The sequence below is a fragment of the Cupressus sempervirens genome, chromosome 1, assembly GCF_028749045.1.
Source record: "Cupressus sempervirens isolate cs-2001-9-10 chromosome 1, ASM2874904v1, whole genome shotgun sequence".
Lineage (NCBI taxonomy): Eukaryota > Viridiplantae > Streptophyta > Pinopsida > Cupressales > Cupressaceae > Cupressus > Cupressus sempervirens.
In genome coordinates this window covers 364,123,247-364,145,702 of record NC_143118.1, presented here as the reverse complement: position 1 = coordinate 364,145,702, position 22,456 = coordinate 364,123,247, and the positions used below count along the sequence as shown (strand labels likewise).

The 22,456-nt window shown below is 33.6% G+C and overlaps 1 non-coding gene across 1 annotated transcript; it reads left to right on the top strand.

Annotated features, from left to right (window-relative positions):
* Window positions 1-14,976: 14,976 nt before the first annotated feature.
* On the top strand, window positions 14,977-15,050 carry TRNAR-UCG (transfer RNA arginine (anticodon UCG)). The gene has a single exon. It is a non-coding gene; the product is annotated as a tRNA-Arg (tRNA).
* The last annotated feature ends 7,406 nt before the right edge of the window (window positions 15,051-22,456 follow it).

Here is a 22,456-nt window from a genome sequence, read left to right as displayed (position 1 = left end):
AATGAAAATTTTTGTGGCATGCCTTGATGAAGAATGGAAGAACTAAAATGTTGGATCTTAATGAATGCTTGATGTAGATGCTTGAAAATAATTTCTTGAAGTATGACAGTGCTCAATCATGTGCATGTATGATAGCTTGATGGATGAAAATGAAATGCCCAAGCCTCCTTAAATACTATTTTTCAAGATAAAAATAAAACATGCCAACCAGGGAGAAAAATAAAACAATTGAAATGTCTGAGATACTTTGAGCCCCAAGACCTAAATCATTTAGGGTATAGGTTGACATGGCTTTACCTATGATAGTACAGTTTGACTTAAGTCAACCTATACTTGAAGGGGTCCCAAAAAGAGGTCCTTGAGGTCTCAAAGAAAGTGTAGAAAGATTAAGGATATATGGAATCCACTAGAAGATATGGTTTAAAAAGTGATTAAATAACACTTAAAGAGACATGCCAGAAAATGAGAGATGACCTAGAAATTTTGAGTGCTAAAAGGTCTCAAAATGAAGTTCTTCCATTTAAAGATGGCACACAAGGTAAAATTTCTCTAGTTGAAACCTAAAATAGTTTAACTCCATTATCTAATTTTTCCAATGTAAGATCTCTACCATCAATGAGGCTTTTCAAATATGTTTAAAAAGAATAGTTTTTCTAAGTTTCACTATAAAGTTTACTAGATCTGATGAATTCAACAAGTCTTATGAAGAATCATTTCATCCAAATTTATCTCTCTGATTTCCAAGTCAATAAACAAACTAAATTCCTCTATCAAGTCCTTACATTAATTCATTCATGTTTCTAGAATTTAATCCATCTAGTCTAAAAAATATGGGGAAAAAATCCTTCGAAAATTAAATTTGCAATGGTTCTTGAATCCTACCTCAGATCCACCAACTGAATTTTACAAATCATAAGACCATTCACACAATCCAAACTACTCCCAAGCTTTGAAATAATTATTCAACATTAATTCATTTGAATGCTCTCCCAAAACCTATGTGTTTTCTCAAATGACTAGAATATGCTCTAATAAAGAAAACTTATCCCCCTGTTAGTGAATAGATTGTCCTTCGAGAAAATGTATGCAATTTTGACCCTAAATGCCCAAGTGAGAGGACAAACTAACACCAACAGTTGGATAGGTTATCATGGATTGATAACCTTCCTCTGAATTTTTATCGGGTACAGCTCCCTGTGTGAAATATTCAATGAATCAAATGTGAATGCTTTTACCAGAAAGCATAAAAGGAAAACAAACATCTACCTATAAATATAGTGTAGATGCGGGAAAAACTACACAACTACAAGAAATTAAATGGTAAATGACACAAAGTCCATTCACCCTGACATGCTACAAAAGACGGAGTCAAGAAACACATTATCCATCTTCTTGAGAAAGTGCAGAAATGAAGATATGGAGATATAACAGCATATTTCAAAGAAAACTAAAGTGACACAAATATCACAATTAGTGGAAAGTAGATTGCTCAAACTCAAGGTTTTGACAAACAATTAACTCTCAAGTCTCCCTCTGAAAGCATAAAATGCATCACTATTACAATCACCATTAATAAAATCATGAGGTTTTCTTTGCATTGTAAACAAAATACAACTCTCTTGACACACAGTTCAGAAAGAAAAGAAAGAAAACCCTAGCTCTGCTTCCCACGACCTGCACAAGAAAATGAGCTAATGCTTGAAAAATCTAGAAAATTTTTCCCCCTTTGTTGAAGCACAAAGTCTACAGTTCCAGAGAGAAAGATTTGTGTCACCCCCTTATCACTGTATTCATAACCTCTATTTTGCTATGGCTCAAAGTCTCCCAGCCAAAATTCAGAAAATTGGAACCCTTGTTCTCTCTGCCACTGGCTTATTTAAACTTTCTCCTTCCTGTGACTTTTCAGTTTCATAACTGGTTCTTGCAACTATCCCCTCTTCGGTTGCTTCTATTCCCATCTTTTCAATCCTTACATTCTTTTAAAATTCTCCCTCTCTTTATCTTGTATCTTATTTTAATTAAGGATTACAAAAGATATACACTGCTCCTTGGCAAGTGACATATGGCTGATGACTCATCAAATCTTTTCTTTAAGATTATCAATTCTCTGAGTTAACAATCACTTCCTAAGGTAAAGTGACTTTTGGTTTATTTAAACTGGTAATCTGCCCACTGTCTGTTGCCACGTGTTTTGTATTTTGCATTAATTTGGAAGTTCAAATTGACTCAACCATCATGATCTCGGGTATCAAATACTGTGGATGTGTTTGAGCATTTGTATTTGAGAAAGACACAACCTCCTCTTATAGAATATTCAAACTATCTGCACCAGCTATTATAATGATTGTGTTTGGGCTCGAGGAGGAATATTGTATGCTTTGTATTGACCGTTGTGTCAAACAGTTCGCCTACATCCTTTGAGCATTTGATCAAAATGATTGCAAGGGATTTCAAACATCATTAGCTGACCCTTCTTTTTCTCATGCCGCGGGTTGGGGTATCTTTGCACAGGTCTTCTATATGTCATTCACTAAAGTGACTGTGAGAAGGGTGTCGGCTTACAACCCTCTCTTGAGCATGCGTAGCTTTGGAGCTATTTGGACACACTTCTATCTCCATCTTAAGCAACTAATTGTGCTGACAGCTTTGGATTTATACACATGTGTAGGCATGAGTAAAGAATGACTTGGAAATGTTTCTTTAATAGTGTAATGGTGACAGATGCATCAGATTCTATTATGGAATCCTCACCCTGTACTTAACATTGAGCACGTATCCTTTATATTTTTGCAGTTCATACCCGATTATCTTCAACTTGAAGGTCATCTTCATGCCCAACGCTATATCCAATGATTGCCACACGTATTGAGTCTGAGACCATATGGGTTTTCGAATGATACACACTGCACTATTCTCCATCAAAGCCGAGCTTGAGCCTGAGTCTTATTTACGTAGACCCCATTACCTTAGATCGTGAAGTTTCAATTTCTCTTTAACTTGATGTCTTCACCTAATAGCATATCATATCTTAATGCTGAAGTCTTTCCTTCGATCATATCTCCATATTGATATGAGATGACTGGCTCGTGGCTTTCCATGGGAGACTCGCGGCTTTCAACATTAGTGCGTGGGTTCCATCCTTGCGGGTATTGAGCAAAAGCATGCTCTATAGAACTGCCGCCTATTATCAACATGTTCAACCTTTTCTCATCTTAGCATTCTATCAAACAGTGTAATTGCTCTGCCCACAGCCTGCTTGTGCTAGAGTTGATCTTCTTCATTGGGATAGAATTCTGGAAGGGGCTCATCTAGTCTTCCATGAGCATCTCTACCATTGATCATTGTATCATCCTAGTCGTGGTTGCCAAAGCTTTGGCAAGCGCTTCTGTGTGTGCTTCGTCAAAAACAACTGTAGCATCACTGATACCAAGCATCTCAAGTTGCTTAGGAGTTAAAACTGGCATCTTCCATATAAAATTGCATTCTCTAGAAAAACACGAATTGAGTTCATAGAAATTCTCCAACCTTGGCTACAAAGGTAAAGAGCAATACGTACGGCTATAACTGCATTCTATAGTTGGTGGTACTCAATCATGCGAAGACGTACACAAAATAATTCAATTGTCACTTGCGGATCACTTTCATCAAGCTGGACCAGAATATCAGCATATTGACATGGTTGATCACTTATGGAATCAAATTTAGTGATTGTATTATGAATCCTAGGCCCAAATGTCGATGTTACTGGTGCATTCATTGAAGTTGCTACCTTGCAAAGAATATACTCAATTTATGGTTCAAATGGATCACCAAGTATCATTGGGCCTCCTTCTTTGATGATAAGACAACTTTGGCATTCTGGTCAATATTATGACATTTCTGTTGCAAGAGAGGGCCGCAAGTCTATTTCCATCAATCAGGAGAAGGCATAGTATGTGAAGGCTTATTATTAAAAAAAATGAAGAGCTTTTTCCCGACCTGAGCTACATCTTTGGATGGTTATTGCAACATCCCCTTCATGTAATGGCCTTCCAAGAACACTTAGATATGATAGAGGTGCAGGGCAAGATTGTTTAACATTGCCACGACAAGTTCCTGTCACATATGTGTCTTTCTGATGAATTCCACATACTCCTAGACTCGAGAAAGCTACATTGCACTCACTGCTGTATCAGATGTTGCGGAATATAGTGTCTTCTCTGCAATTATTAATCTCTATAGTGGGAGAACCCGAGGCTATGGTGATGAGTTCCAACATGTTGAACTCGATAGAGTTTGGTCAATCTTATCACAGCATCCTCTCTACCTTCGATGGTGAGCCCGTGGATTAGAAACAATGTCTTCGACAAGAATTCATAACTCATGTTAATAAGATCACATTTGTTCTCAATTACTGCCATCAAAGCACATGTTAAACCTGTTTCTATTTCCATTGAGTCCAATCAAGAATCTCCAATTTGCATGGAACAAGTTGTGCCTCTGGTGCAATTCGTTTCAGCATTGGTTCCTATGAATGATAAGCTCTATAGTTCATGCCCACAGGTCTCCTTTATGAGATTCTTATATGACAATGCAAGGAGATTACACATAAACCTTACCATAAATCAATAGCTGATGAGAATCAACATGTGTAACAATTAATTTAATGTGATTCAATGGCCATACATCTGCCAAACTCAAGAGCAAATTCTGTTGTCTTCAAGAGAGGTGCCAATTTGTTCTTCTTCTTTTTGATGGATGGTCCTTCTTTAATTAAATACCACCACATTTATAATCTGACAATAGTAACACCAAACGTCCGAACTGAATTCTGAACCTGTGACTTCAAACAAATTGAACCAACTCTGAACAACTAAAAAGAACTCTAAAGATCCATTATGATGGCATTTTATTCTTTGACTAAGGCTGAGCTTTGAACCTTCTTGGATTAACACTTCTGCATTTTGAACCTAGAATCTGAACTTAGCTTGCATTGAACCTGCAACCCGAGTCAACTGAACAATGGAACCACTTTGAACTACTTTGAACTAAGGTTCAAAGTGGTTTGAGGCTATGAATTACAAGTTTTAAAATCGTGTCCATATCAAGTGCTAACACCCCCCTAGGGTTTTTAATTTACCGATTTAAAAAAGGGAAACTTAGCTTGAAATTAAATAATAAATACTTTAGTTTACTAATTCATCTCACGCACACTAATTTGCATTTTGTTAATTTATTTCCTATTTCACTTTATTTAAATATGCACTTTTAATTTGTACAACTATTACTTTAATCCATAATTAATATTTATAACATGCTAATTATATGTAACTTGTAATTATTGTTATTATATAAATTAATTATGTATAAAGCACCCACTTATCTTAATTTTTAATATAATTTCTCTAGTTTCACAATTTGACTTTTAAAATAAGTCTCCAAATTAAACAAATATATTGAATTAATTCCAATCAATTAAACACCCTTATATTTTAATATTTTTATATTGTAATAAATATAAAAATTTAATTGATTAATTTATCTTATTTAATTTTCTAAGATGATCTAATACTACATCCCACAACAACACACATGACATACAACCATCAATAAAAAATGACAACATACAAAATACAAAATACAAAACATACTCAAGGGGTAAATTCATGAATTCATGTCACCTTGACAAATTGAGATGGGTAGTTAGTCAATTATTTTCCCTCCATCTAAGGAAAATAATAGGCTTAGGTTGGGGTTTGGACTTGAGCATTAGTCCCCTTCTCTTACAATTGAGATATTGTGATATGACATGTACTCATCCATTAAAGATGAGCATGTCAACTAACCAACTCTGCCTAGTAGATGACTAAGTGTTTTGCACTAATAGACAATACTAAGATTGCCTTTAGTTTTTTAAACTAATAGACAATACTAATATCTACAACCAAGCCATAATGAAGGTCGAGCTACATTAAGAAGAAGTATACAAGTTTAGTGTATATCAAGGAAAATATAGTTGTCAACCACATCAATAGTCATTAAGCATTCCTATTTTTGCCGAGTGCTACATGAGCCAAGCAGTTCAGAGGCTAACATAGTTTAAGTTGAGTGTCATTCATGCTAAGGGATGACATAAAGAACCAAACATAGCCAAGCGTCGATAAGATTTATGTGTCGAGTAACACAGTTTGATTATATGAGTTTGGAATGGCACAAACACTTAGGTAAACCATTTTTTCGAGCATGGATTGTGTTTCTAAGTTCAAGATTCTAATAAAGGAGGCAGCTACTATTTTGATGTGGAGCCTAATCTGACTTGGAGGTTTATTCAGAGCAGTTTTCCCCTAGATTATTTCTACAAGGGTTTGGGGGCAACACGCCAAGTGTACTCCTTTTCGTAGTACAAGGTGGGGTTGAGGGGAAACAACCCATTGGGGTTTTCAAGGGTAGTGCCCCTGAAGCCAACAAATGACTCTACTATTGTAAAAGGTGTCGACTATTATTTTTCTATTGGGCAACTTATTTTAGACCTAATTTTGTAAGCAGAAAAAGCTTGTATAAAATGACTTAGGGTTAGGGATTTCATACATGATGAGATTGTAGCTTCTTGTGGCAGTATTGAGCTATAAGGGATTATAAATTGTAATCACTAAATAATAATAATATTGGACTTGTTGTTGGTAGATGTAGCTCAAGAATTGTGTGAACCATATTAAATCCTTGTGTCTTGTGTTCTCTTCTATGTGATTTATTATTTTTTGGTATCGGTTATATTTTCATGTAATTATTTTCTATGTTTGTGGTTAATCCTAATAGTTATGCTTGTGATTACACATCATTAATCCCTATGTAGTATGATAGACCAATTCGAAAATTGGAAAGGTCAAGCAACATAAAAGAATGAATTTGGATCATTGATTGCAATCTAGAAACTTCTTAAGATGGCTATAAAAGAATCAAGATAGAAATTGATGTTGTGAGTAAGAGGAAGGTGTGTATGCGAAGATGGAGTATCAACATGTTGTGAAGGAGTTAGGCGACTGAGAAGTGTAGTAAGGAGTTACTGCAAATTAGTCACAGAGAGGTGATTACATTTTGGATAGAGAATATGTTTTATCATCATTTCAATGCACACTAAAGGATCAAGGAACGGTTACATTCTAACAAGTGTATCAAGTTAATCTCTTAACAGAGTGGTCCAAACATGCCTATTGTAAATTTCCTAACATAGTGCTCACTTAATTGTGATATCAATTCCTTTTATAAAGTTAGACTTAATAGTCTTATTATATTTTAATAGAGAAGACCCCTAATAGGGTAGATCATAAGAAGTGATCAAAATTCTAGCCCTACCAGACACTTTGTTACTATAGTAGTGAAGATTTTGTGGGTGTCATCCTCACTGCAATTTTAGCTTCTCCTTGGAGGGTTTCTGTGTTATCAAATATTATGTCGTGTGTTTATTACTTGTTTAATATGCTTCATTCATGTAATTAGTTGTTAGATTTGATATTACATGGTATTACATGATGATGCATGGTTAAAAGGTTAATGAGGTGTGTGGTGAAATAAGTTTTATATGGTTTGTGTTTGAATTGGTAAAAGGTCTTGAAGATTTTGATTCACGCCCCACCCCCCCACCTCCTACCCACCTCGGGGTCTTACTTTCCCATTAGATTTCAAACAATTGGTATAGGAGCTCAGATCTCTAAGTAAGAATTCTAACCAGTTGAGATTCAAAGATCTTGGAGATGGGAGCCTACAAACTAGGAAAGGTGATTGAGAATTAGAATCTTGACTTGTAGATTGCATTGGAACAGGTTAACGTTGCAAATGAAGAATTGAAGAAATCCTTGAAAAGAAGGAAGGAGATGAAAATCCAACAAAATGACACACAATACCAGAATGAAAGCAATGAGGACTTATGTGATGAAGGAAGATCTAGTGAAACTGATGCAACAATAGCATATCTATTGGAGAAGAAGAACATACTAAATGAAGAAGTAAGAGTAGTGAAGAGAGAACATGAAATACACTTAGTAAGACTATGTGAAATCATTGAACAAAAGAAAAAGGTTGAAGAAGACAAGGTAATGATTGATGAAGACAAGAGGCAAATGACTACAAGACTTGATGAAAGGATAAATGAAGTACAAAGGATGACACGTAATCAATTTGACATGGTCAATCAGCTATTTGAGGGTTAATCATGAAATTGCAATTAAGAAGGTTGAGCTCTCCACACTAATAATTGATTTGGAGCAATTAGTTACTAGTACCAATACATTTTTTTTTCAAAATATACAATGTTCCAAGATTCAAAAAGGAAACAAGGGAGAAAATGAATAAAATTGATGAGGATTTATGGAAGTGTGGTTCAAATCTGAACTTGGATCCTACTTCTAGTTCAGCATATTTTTCAAAGATCATATTTTTGTTGAGTAAATAATCAAAGTTTTTACATGAGGAGCGAGACACCACATATTAGGTCACTTCCATACAAGACTTATTATTACCTCATTTGTAAGTAATGAAAATGCATTTGTAGGTTGCAAAGGACCTAATACAAAGTCAAAAAGTATCTATAGCAAATAAAATGGTGGATCTCATAGCCAAACTGGAGATTGAAAGACAAGTTTTTGAGACACTCAAGAATAATTGGGACAAGACTATGGTGGTTGTTATGAGATTACACCACACATTTTTGAAAGAGTTTGGTATACTCCCTAAGCCAAAATTGAATGCCACTACTTGGCATGAGTGACAAAAATAAGGGGGAATGTTGATATGACAAGTATGAGTATAAAGAGAGACGCGTATGAAGGAATGTATGAACATTTTGAAATGTAAATGTATATTATGTCTAAGAAGCACAAAGGGGGGAATAGAGTAATAAGGAGAAAGAGTTGACAACTGAAAACAAAAAATTGGAAAAGGTTTTGAAAATACAAGTTACAACAATATGATGACTGAGCTTCAAGTATGGAGGACACCCTAAGGGGGAGTAAATATTTTGAAATTTTGTTATGACGGATTTTGAGAATGACAAGAATTTTTGTGACCAATGCAAAATGGGGAGATTGTTGACCCTAAAGGAAATCTTAGTATTTTTTATTAGTGCATAGCACTTAGTCATTTACTAGGAAGAGTTGGTTGGTCAACAATTGAACTGAGCTATAATGAAGATTGAGTTACATTAAGAAAAAATATACAAGTTTAGTGTGTACCGAGGTAGATATAGTTGCTAAGAACATTAGCAATTGATGAGAATTCTAGTTATTTTTTAGTGCTACATGAGTCAAAGAAGTTCAAAGGGGAACCCAATTTAAGCTGAGTGTCATTCATGCCAAGGAAAACATAAAGAACCAAGCATACTTGAGCGTTAGGAAGGTATATGTGCCGAGTAACACAGTTTGAGTATATGAGTCTGGAATGGCACAAATACTTAGGTAAGCCATTTTTCCAAGAATGAATCATGTTTCTAAGTTTGAGGTACTAATCAAGGAGGTAGTTATACTTTTGATTACACATCATTAATCCCTATGCAATATGATAGATCAATTAGAAAATTGGAAAGGTCAAGCAGCATAAAGAATGAATGTGGATCGTTGATTGCAATCTAGAAACTTCTTAAGATGACTATAAAAGAAGGGTTTCAAGAAAAAAATTATTTTTGTGAGTAAGAGGAATCTGTGTATGAAATTCTAAAGGAGTATCAACAAGTTGTGAAGGACTTAAGCGATCGAGCAGTGTAGTGAGGAGTTATTGCAAGTTTTTCATAGAGAGGTGATTACAGGTTGGATATAGAAGATCTTTTATCAAAATTTAAATGCATACCAAAGGATCAAGGATTTTTTACATTCTAACAAGTGTATAAGGTGAATCTCTTAATAGAGTGGTCCTAATAGGCCTATTGTAAATCTCCTAATAGAGCGGTCACTTAATTGTGATGTCAAAATCCTTCTATAAAGGTAGACTTAACAGTTTTATTAGCTTTTAATGGATTAGATCCCTCACAAGGTATATCATCAAGAGTGATCAAAATTTTAGCCTTAATAGGCTCTTTTCTACTATAGTAGTGAAGCTTTTGTGGGTGCCATCCCAACTGCAGTTTTACCATCACCTTGGAGGGTTTTTATGTTACCAAATATTGTGTCATGTGTTGATTACTTATTTAATGTGTTTCATTCATGCAAGTAGTTGTTAGATCTAATATTATATGCTATTACATGTTTATGCATGGTTAAAAGGTGAGGTGTGTGGTGAAATAAGTTTTATATGGTTAATGTTTGAATTGGTAAAAGTTCTTGAAGATTTTGATTCATACCACCCCCCCTCCCCCGTCATCATCTTACTTTTCCATTAGATTTCCAACAGAGTATGCATGAGTCTATATGTATATAAATAGACAATGGCATGGAGTAGTACATGCTGCACATCACAACTCACAATTGACTATGACTCCCTCCCTCAACTACATCACACATGTCAAATAGAAATGTAAAACATACATGCGCACCATACATATGTAGGTATGGGATAAGTACATATAGAAAACTATGAATATAACTAACATCATATCCTAATATATGAATTTGATTGTCATGAAGATAATTATAATCATCAACTAAAAGTAATAGTACATAATCATCATGAAAATAGCTATAATGACTAACTAAAAGTATATAGTGTGACATCATTATTACGAAAGTAATCATAATCATCAACTGAATACATTTAATATCTCAACTACATAATCACTCTTGATATATTTTGAACATAAATTAGTATCATACAACTATAAAATCAAGCATCTTTGAATAAACCACAAATGCATGAAAATTGGTTTAAAAGAGTTTGACAATATGAATTGTAAGGAAAACTATAGGTGGGCACTATAGATGGGCTATGAGTTCTTAGAAATCCATGAATGAAGATCTTGTAAACTTGTACATAATCCTTGAAAGTGTCCAATAATACCCAACTCAATGAAAACTAAAAGATTATAAGCAATCTCATCTTTGACTTCACCATTCAAATAAAAAATAACAATTTTGGATAAAGGGAAAAATGGTGTACCTACAATATGCTAGTTATCACCATCAACTACATCATGTTATGGGGCAACATGTCTTTCCCCGAAAACAACCCCATGGTATTTGTCGTATATTTTTGGCTTGGATTGCTCTCAAACCCCCAACCACCTCAATCAAAATCCCCAAACTACCACTTCCAATCCTATGGGTGCATTTGATTTTTCATATGATCCTTGTGAATGATAGATGGTTTGTTTCCCTTACACAAATCCATATAACTATTCCTTTGGACATTCATCTTGAGGCCCTCACCACCACTCAAAAAAACCTATTTATTTATGTTTTTGTTCCCTATTAACAAGAAATCATTCACACTTATTTGGCCTCCTCCAAATGAATCACCCTTCAAAAACCTAAGATGCAGCTGCAATATTCACTTCTTCAAACTATTTGTATTTAACACTCGCCCGAGGTATGCAACCATGAGCCCTCCTTTCCTTGAGTCCCCTATAAAAATGTCTTCACCCCTCCATAAAACCTCACCCTTTGTCCCTCTTTACTACTAGAAACCCTAACCAAAGCACTCAAACTCTTCAAGAAGCTATAAAGTGTCACTTAATTGTGCATAAACAAATATATATGCACTTAACAGAATGGTGAAAACCAAATGACAACTCTCCCCTACATACAGACACACATAGATATGAGAGAAAGTATGGTATGAGGTTTTAATATTGCCTCATCTTATACAATACACTAAACTAAACTAATCTTGTAATGGGTCCAATTAGGATTCTATTATTAAGAAATAGTTCCCAACCCTTCATGCCATTATTATTAAAACAAGTCCTCATTTACTAACCAAGAAGAAAATTGAAATAAATAAAACATACACCTACATCAAACTCCCAAGGAAGAAAAAATCTATGGCCTCCTAGTCATAATTCATTGATGACTTAATCCTCCTTGATCCCAAGCTTTATTCTATAATACTATTATATCTTCTGATACAAACTAATACACTCACTTGCACTCTAATTTTGACTACCTCATTTTAATGTGTCTCTTATTGGGTACATTCATCATCAACATTCTAATTTCACCAATCACTTTGTCCAATTTATCCTCAAAGTATTTGTTTTCTTCCTCAGTATCTCCAAAATTTTGATTTAAATGTTGTACTTGAGGCTTAATTACTATTTTGTTTAATCATGTTTTTGTGTTCATCAACACCTTTTGCAACCTCAAAATCAATTTAAAAATTAAAATTTACCTCTCTCTCTCTTTAGATTTTCTAAATATTCCTTCATATATATGATCTGCATTAGCTATATTTTTCTAGTGTATGAGTTTCACCTTAGTTTCCTTTATACAAAAATGTTATCCTCTCCCTCTCTCGAAAGAAAGATTTTTATTTTGACCTTATGCCATCCTTATGAAAAATTTCAGTGACTATTCATCTTCTTTAATGCCTACAAAACCTGCATGCATACCCAAATTATTAATTTTTAAAACACAAGGTTCTCTGGCCTTATTTGATATCTCTATTACCAAATCTTCACACTGATCTAAATTCTCTGAATAATGTATGAGACTTTTACAAAGTCTCTCATCAAAATTATTGTCATCCTCTCCATGGAACGATCCATTCTCTGGTTCACAAAAGTGGACTTCTTTCTCAAGTTCAACTATTTTGTGTTCTTCTTCCTTCAACTAAGTACTCAACATGTGTGCAAGCTTCTCCCTCAATTTTATTTTACATAATTGTTTAACAATCCATGTAATTTGCTTCTTCATTCTCCATCCGTATCTTTGATTTCTCTCACTTTATTGTAGCAGCATCATCATTAAACTGAGTTGTTCTTTCATCTCAATAATTTCTTGTCAAATTCTTTTTAACTCATCCTTCTCATCTTATGCCATTTTCTTTCATGTTCTCCTCCATTTTATTGTGAGTTACACTTGAACCCTGCCACAACAATCGATAGTCATCTTCACTTTTCCTTTATGAACTTTCATCTCTTCCATTTGTGAGCTACACTAAGCCTCTATAATAGAAATTCTATTACACTATGCTAAAAGTATCTCACCAATATTATCATCCATAGATAAATCAATTTTACCAATTTACACAAAAGAAACCAAAAAATCATAAAATGGATTTTTACCACGTGCAGGAAAGCACTACCACTTAAAGAATACACCACACACTACCACTTAAAGAATACGCCACACAGACTACACTACTATGCCACAAGTTCTCCTATAAGATTGTGTCTTCTTAATATTACCTTTTTCATTGTCTTCCTCATCTTCTATATAGATGACCATCCTTAAACATCACCCACTAAGGAAAAAATTAAGCTTGGAAAAAGGTGCATCAACTTTGATTATTTAACACTTTTTGCCTTGGAATCAACCCTTCTATGATGTTTACAACCAATACAACATAGACAACTTATTGAGGAATCATATCTAGCTTGTACAATTTTTTATTTTAATTGGTTGATCGACCAATCTCCATCTATCAGGCACAAGTCAATCAACAGTGATCAAACCCAACTCAAGCAATAACAAATGGGATTCTTGTGGAATCAATCACATCTTAGCAATGAAAACTCCCTTACCCAAATCACATAGTGCAACTCTTTTCTACATGGAAAGGATATCAAGGGGCAAAATTAATTTACATGTGTTATTAACTTCTTTTCAATGCTCTGCAAATCGATCTCTTTGTTGCAAAATTCTTATTTTATGACAACCAATTTCCTTTCTCTATGCTCAAGACGATAATTTCCGCTGCTCATAACATGCCTCAAAGCTTGTCCCTATGCTTTACAACACACTATATCTAGTCTCAATGTCCATCACATACAATTTTTCACGTTCATTAGCTTCATTAACTCAGGAATAACATATATCCAACAATAGATGACTTTTAGGGTAGAGGACCCAATACTTGAGCACCCTAAGTTTGCGCTTCTCAAAATCCTAAGTGGAAATTTCAAGTCAATCCCAACTTTTTATAGTAGAACTTACTTGGCAACTCATCTTCTTGTAAATAAGGTTTCAAGTCCACATCAACAATTATGATGCCACATTGACATGTTTTTTGCCAAGATGTCTAAAACAGCCCAAATAAAAAGTGAGACCAATGGTTGTGCAAAAAGGGTACCCATACTTGCACAACTGGTGTGACATCATACGATATTAGTTGTGTTTTACAACTAAGGGTACATTTCGTTCAATTATGTGTAGTAGTCATTGTACTAACAACTTTATAGTAACAACCATTGGTGTAATGTTGTCAAAAAATCAGACATAAAGTTAATACATTGATATGAAATCATCATATGTGAATATCAAATCAACAATTCCTACCACAACCATTAGAATGTGTTCAAGTACTGAAACCTATCTGTATACACCTCCAATAATATAATGCAATCACTCAAATATAAAGTCTAAGTCTAGCTCTAATACCAAAATGATGAAAACCAAATTACAATTCAAAACATATATAGATTAATCATAAAACTATATAGATTAATCATAAAACTAGGAGAAAGTAAAGATATGTGCTTTGTCTTGATGTGTGACTTCTCCTAAAAGATTCCATTATTTGAAAACAGTTCAACCCTTAATATAATTATTAAAACAACCCCATTTATTAAACATGCATCACACAACCTATTAATTATACATATGCATGTAACCACGTTGCATAGATGGAAGTGTGCACAACGTAAAAGTGTGCATTGCTGCAGAATCTAAATATAACAACAATAAAATTAACAATTTATATGATCTCATTTTTACTTTCAGACCGCCTCTTTTCTTTTGGGCGACCATAGTGGTCTTTAAATATATCAACAAATTAGCGTTTAATTGCTCTACTTACCAAAATCTTACCTTTTATTTTAAAGTATGAAAATAAATGACTATTTCGAAAATAGCATACGGCCGCATAGCGCAGTGGATTAGCGCGTTTGACTTCGGATCAAAAGGTCGTGTGTTCGACTCCCACTGTGGTCGCGTCCTTGCACAGTGATTTGTGTAAGAAATGTTTCATCTTTTCCGTATCGACATTGCGTTTTAAATTACAGAAGAGGAGTGAATTAGGGCCTCACCATTTCGGCCAACGTCTATGAGCTATGGATCTAGAATCTATAAATCAAGTGAAATAATAATAACAATTTTTTTTATTAATATGCTTTTTTAATAATTAATCTATCCTTTAAAATTTATATTTATAATTTTATGTTTTGTATTAAATAAATGGACCATATTGCCATCTCATTCAATAGATAAAATAGAAATCAATATCATTGAATAATTTGGGAAAATAAATATATTGACAAAACATTAACATATATATATATATATATGTATATGTATTTTGTTTTGATAAATAAATGGTTAAGGTCTTTTTTATATCATAAAGAAAATAAGTACATATGTCTTTCTAGATATAGGGACACTATCTTCTGAAGAGTAATAGTCTTATCATTTACATTCATTTTATCATCTAATGATACCAAATACATTCGATAAATGATCAATCTACAGATATCCTTCATGCCTTTTTGTTAGGTCTTTTAGCTTTCAAATCTTCTCCTACCCCAAACTCAGATCTGTATTCAATTTGAACAATACATCTTGCAATTTTGTTGCAAATAAAGTTTTAAAAATAAAGGTTCATGAATTCATAGAGGGCATAGTGAACAAACGATATGTGAGCAAGCAAACATAATAATGTTATCATCTATCTTAACGTCAATGGAATACATTCATGATGTATTCATTATAAATCAAGTCAAACATGGTTAGCATTCAGCATTTGAGAAAACATAATAGATACATTAAGATTTTCATCTTCCATTAGCAAAGGATTCTAAGTAACAACAGTATTACACAGATATACACAGGGATGAACTTGGATCAATCCACTAGCATAAAATTGGGGGATCGAGGTTCTTCATTCTCATAATTTTTTGTTAGGTCAGAGATGGAGGAATCTAAAATCTCCAAATTTACCTCAAACTCATTTTCCTAGGCTCCAACTCCGTCTTCCACAACATATCTATGAATCCAATTGCTCTGTCTTGGGGTTACAAACATGTAGAAAGTTGAAAAGGAATCTTAAATTCATTTGAATGATAGGGAACCTATCTGACAATCTAACTAGGTCCATAGTCATGATGATTGGATACAATAGGACAAATTGCGCACCAAAATGGGGAAAGTCGTAGTGACATGGCCTAGATATGGAAAGATCCTCTCTGATATTTGCAATGGCCCTCTCCAGATCTCCTAAGTATTTTATTTTAAATAATCATCTACACAAAGTACTAATTCTTATTTTATCTAGCTCAACCAAAGAAGCTATGGCTACAAACATTGATGTAATTTCACTATTGACTCTGTAATGATCAGTATCAATTATGAATTCCTTGCCTAGAACTCTAAAAACTAATCTTACTACCATGAAATGTGTGTACAAAAGTACTTATTTAAGTTTTGGGCATGAGATTGGCACATTGAATGCTTGTTGGGATTCAGGCCCCCTAAGTTTGATAATGGTATTCATTTTGAAGACTCTGCTTTGACCTGAACTGATAGTGGCTAATTTATAAGGGGACTCTCCAATCCAACTTCACATGGTTACAATTTTATAACGATTGGTCTTCTCAAAAGTGTTTAGGGATCTAGGTTAAAACAACCAACCACTTAAATAGAAAAGATAAGGGCTTTGTCAGTGACTCATTTTGAAAAGGAGGGTTATCGAACCACATTCTACATTACTAGCTGATACAAAGAGACAATTACTACTGAGTAAAACTGTATTTAACTGGCCATTTGATAACATATGTTTTAAAAGTAAACAAATCAATCCCTTTCAAAATAGTAATCCCAAAGAAGCACTTTAGCAGGCATTTATGCTTATAAAGATGAATACCCAAATAACTTAAAACCACAAAAGACACTCCTCAAGCTTTAAAGGATTAAGGATAGATAAACTCACTTTCCATATAATTTTATAAACATTAAATACACCAGATAGCCACTAAAAAAAACTTTTTTTGAACATATCTAAAATAATAACTATATATTACTGTGAAAAGTTTTTAGTTACAATCTTGTCCCCTCGTTCATCACCAACCCACCAACCCATAGGTAAATTTATATAAAAGTGAGGATAATGTCAAAGTGACAAACTAAAAAATGACCCTTTCCTCTATATCCCAAAACATATTATGCCTACTTTAATAAACTTAAAGCCCACATACCTCTGTTCATAGGTAACCATATGAAAAAAGAAAGGACTATATATTATAGACACTAATCTTTTCCTTGATGACTTACAACATTGTATTAAAGAGTTTAAAACAAAACTCAAAATTTGGCATTTTACAAAAATACCATGTTAGCTTACACCTAGTCCATCGCAATTCCTTTTCCTTTCAGATCCTCCACCTTTGAGCTCAAGTCTACTCCTTCATTGGGATTCTTTGACTTCTTACCCTTTCTTTCAGACATAGATGCCTCCCCTTCTTTATCGTCCTCTAATTCTATACCCAGATTGTGGATATTAGCGTAGCCCACAATTGCTTCATAACCCTCAATTCCTTCCTCTATCAAATAAATTTGCAAACCAATTAGGATTAGAGGGACATTTGACATGAAATATCCCTATCAAGAAATTAAGGTTATGAAGTCTTATGTCCACCTTCTCTATAAAGGCTTCCCATTCTTCACCCATAAAATAAAGTATTTTTGTATTGATTTTACCTCAATATCTAAGTAGTCATAGTTTCTTGCCTTTAGAGCCATTAAATTATCATCAATATTCCTAAGGATTATATCTAAGTTCACTAAATACTTCTTTAGGAAAACATTCTAGCATAAATCGCTCACCCATTGTTCTTCCCTTTCAAAAAATATTGCTAAAGCTAATAACATGGCCACAATATTAGAATTTACTCTCGTCCTATCTATATTTTCTACGCATTCCTCTCCTAGAACTTTCATGACCACTTCTACCACTAGGGGGTGAGGGAAGGCTATGATACCTTTCATTCATTCCTCTATTCCAAATTATGACACCTTTGTTGGCTCTTTTGCCCTTTCAATCACAACATTGTATCCATCTTACTAATTTCAACTCGCAAGGATATTGGGAATGCTAATGCTCTCCAAAGGTTAAATGAGATTAGTATTAATAACCTCAAAGGTGGCTTAATCATGATGACAACTTAATGAGTATCACATGAGATGTGGACTTGCCCCATTAAAATAATCCTTAAAATCCTACAAAAAAATTTCCAATCAGCTTATATACTAGGATTGACGCCTTTTAGGATCTTAATCATGAGAGGATCACAAATTTTAGGGGGAATATAATTGTGTTGATGATTGAGATCTCTAAGTAATTTAATTGATTAGATATGTGTTGGAGGTGAAAGTGAATAATTAGTATTAACTTAGAAAGGTAGTTAAGTTGTTCTAACATATGATGCCATTACTTTTTAATAGACTAGACTATTTAATATATTTGAGTTTAACTATATGTTAAATTAGAATGAGGGTTCATAAGTGCAAAGCAATTCTAACTTAAGTTTGGGAAGGGATATGGTCTATTCCTAAGTTAGATAACTCGTTTGCTTTATGATTCCCCTCTCTGTAAATGTGGTTAATGGTTATCTTGTCAAAGCCTTTACAAAGGGCAATGACTTGAGCTAGGACAACATCCAATCATCAATTTAGGAGGGACCCCTTATGAAGGGCATTAATAATAATCATTGAATCCCTTTCAATTTCTAGGTTCCTGCAACCCATTTTTTTACACAGAGATAAGCCTTCAAACAAGGCAAATAATTCTTCCCAATTGTTAGTTTCCACCCCAATAGCCTTGGCAATATTGGCTACTTCCCTACCTTCAATATCAGGTATGTTTCATCTAATGCATCTTTGCCCATATCTCCTCTCAAGGTTCCATCAAAGTTAAGTTTGAACCATTCCCATTTTGGATGGTTCCAAGAGCATGCTTCTCACTTATTATTAATTGGAGTTAAGCCTAAACCTATGAAGGGAGAAATCTTAAAACCTATCCATTGTCCCTACATTTTTTCATCCCAATGGGACATCACCACCTCTTTCAAATAGCACTTCATCATCATATTATTGGTCAACTCAAAAACCGAGGCCTCAATTTTATTGATAAGTTGATCAACATTCATTCTCATCCTAGACAATTCTCCTATTATGTTCCTTCCATAGTTCCCATAAGATGACAGATGAAGTTGAGGTCCATAAATTACTAAAATATTTTGTTTCCTGAGGAGGGGCCAAGCAAAGAGAAACTGCTTTATAGAATAAGGGAAGGCTAAGGGCCACCCTAATTGGGAATAGAATCACTGTCAGCAAATTTATTGGGTTGTGGTGAATTAAATAATGAAGGGATGTGTATTGATGTCAGTGCAAGCCAACTTGATGGGATCTTTTTTTTTTTTTTTAGTGGAACATCTTCAAAAACAATTAATTATTTCCCCATTTGATTCAAATCTAGGTGACTAAGATTTATTAAAATTACAACTCATCATTCAATTATTTTCTCCTAGTACATTTGTATCATTTTAATGATTTAAAGTAATCTAATTGAAGCAAGATAACATTCATTTTCAAAAACATCTATATGCATTAAATTATAGGCTTTGTAACATTTATTTGCATTCACATTTTTTCTTTGGTTCTCTAAAGGTTCTACCATTTCAATTGAAAGAGCTAAAAATGGTTAAAAACTTTGACAAAGTGATTTTTCTAACTAGTGGAAAATTGGGAGCATTAATTGATAAAGGAGTTGATGTAGAAGTGTTGAGGTTCATTGTAAAAAGTTGGTGTAGAAGTGTTGAGGTTCATCGTAAAGCTTCATTAAAGTGTTGTAAGTGTAACATGCAATATTGTGTCATGAGAACTATTGAGCCACCCATGAATATTCTTTACCTCTCAAATTTTCTTAGTATTTTTCAATTTCATTGGACCTAGTACAATATGTGGGAATAGTTTGTGAGTTTATATTTTTCTATACCTAAATGCCCAACATCCCTGAGGATTTATTTCCTAAATTCCTTCATGTATATGATTTTCTTGAGGTGATGATGCTCATATTGGTGGTTTATTCAAGAATATAGATGCCTAAACTTTTCCATATATAGTTTCTATCTACTCTTCTATTAAGCATGGACTTAATAACTCATGCAACATTAGTTAACAAAACTAAATTTAAGATCATAGAGGAACATTAGGTGAAGAATTTATAAGTCTCATTGAAAAGATATTTGACGCTCTTTATTCCTTTTTAAGTGATGAAGGACTATATAAAAAATTTAAGAAGAAAGAAAACACCCTTTTATTTTCTAAAATAAATTGGGATTACACATCTAAAAATTACAATATTTTTAATGATGGAAGTAGAGAAAAAGGTTTTGTCCCTTACAAAACCACATCTCAAGGGCATGAAACTAACATATATTTATAACAAAGGTCTATAAAATACCATTCATAGAAGATTAGTAGCACAACTGGTCACCCACATTAAGGGTGGGTAAAAAAATCATCCACACCATTTGGGGGGAATGTGAGATCATATGGTGATTCTTCCTTCATCAACAAACAACCATGCAATCAATAATTTCATAAGGGTCCCTACCTTAAAGAGAAGGTGGTGTAACCATAAAAGTGAGAGAGTCAAAACCTTCACCAAAGAGTGTTGACAATGTTGAACCACAACAACCATAAGATGAAAAAACTAGGAGAAACAAGAATTTCATAAGGGGTCATTATGCCAGAGGGACTATATCAAATAAAAGAGGTGGAAACATTTCCATCGAGGTGAAGGAAACTAAAATAGGAGCATCAACATAAGGAGAGACGACAACTTTAGAATGTGAAAGAGAGTAATTTGTAGACATATGACCAATAGAAAATCCCCAACTACATATAAAGGGGAGGCCCTCAAAATCCAACAATTGAGTCCATTGCCTATATTGATCATGAGAACCATATCTCTCAAAAGGGGTATGGAGATTCAATGTAAACTAGAATGCCAAAAAATATAGATTTACTCATCACAATCATAGTCTCATCCATCTTTACAAAATGAATGATGGAGTTGCCCATTTCTCAAAGAAAGAATTCTCCCAAAAACGAAGGGGAAGATTTGAGAGATGAACTCACACTAGACAAATGCTGACTTATTTAATTATAGGGTTAAAGAATACAATCTAGAATTTGGTCAAGAGATAGATAATTTACCCACACTAACAATTTGATTAAAACCAAATATTATTCTTCGTGGAAAGAACCAGTCAAAAAATCCTTGTATGAGGGAAAATATTAATGTTGCCAGGAATCCAAAATGTTGTTATAAATCCTATTTTTGATCACATCTAGGCCACAAACCACAACATGGGAGGTCTAAGAATAGGAAATGCATTGAGATTTTGTATTTGAAGGAGTGAATTTGGTAGCTCAAGCATAACTCTTTTTACCAATAGTATAATTTGGGGGAGCCCCAACCTGCATAATGGAGATACCACCTCCACCAGATCTAGGAATATTATTCAAACCCTTCATAGGAAAAACCATCATATATGACCTAGGCAAAAAATGGCCACCATCCAATGTGGACAAAAGGTCTAGGTGATTTCAAATATTATGTTAAGAAAAAAATGGCCCCAACAAGGGAAACAAAAGAAAAGGGATCACTATTTCAAAAATTACAATGTTACAAAAATATAAAGTTAAATTATTATAAACAAAATCAACTTTCCAACATAGCTATAAAATTTTGAGCCACAATATAAATTGTTGAACTTGTCCTATATAACCTCAATTCCACTCATGAAACATGGGTCAATGAGTTTGACTCAAAATCACACAGTTAAATCCTGATAGCAATATCACAAAGTGTCATTATTTATTTTCTTACCCAACAGACTTTTCATTTGAAATTTGAATTTCAATAGAAACATTTTTAGAAGCCATAAATTTTTACTTAAGTGCTTGATTTTGTATTATATTATAACATTGGAAATCTCATCAAGATATCTAAATCACTTAAATCATCTAAAAATTATTTTATCCATTTTTTGAGCTTTTTCAACGATTCCATTGTCTTAAATTTTGAATTTAAAACTTTAAAAAGGAAATTTCTTGAGATGCAAACTTTAATATCTCCCATATGGTACTAGATATTGAAATGCTATATCTTTCAGTTTTTCTCCTTGTGCCAAATTTCATGTCCATATGTGTTTCTATAGCCAACTTACTAAAAAAGGCATATCATTAACTTTTACTTTCACGAACTTCTAACTATCCTAAACTTTTACCTTGAGGAAAATACAATTATTTTGGTGATGCAAGATTTACCTTACACCACT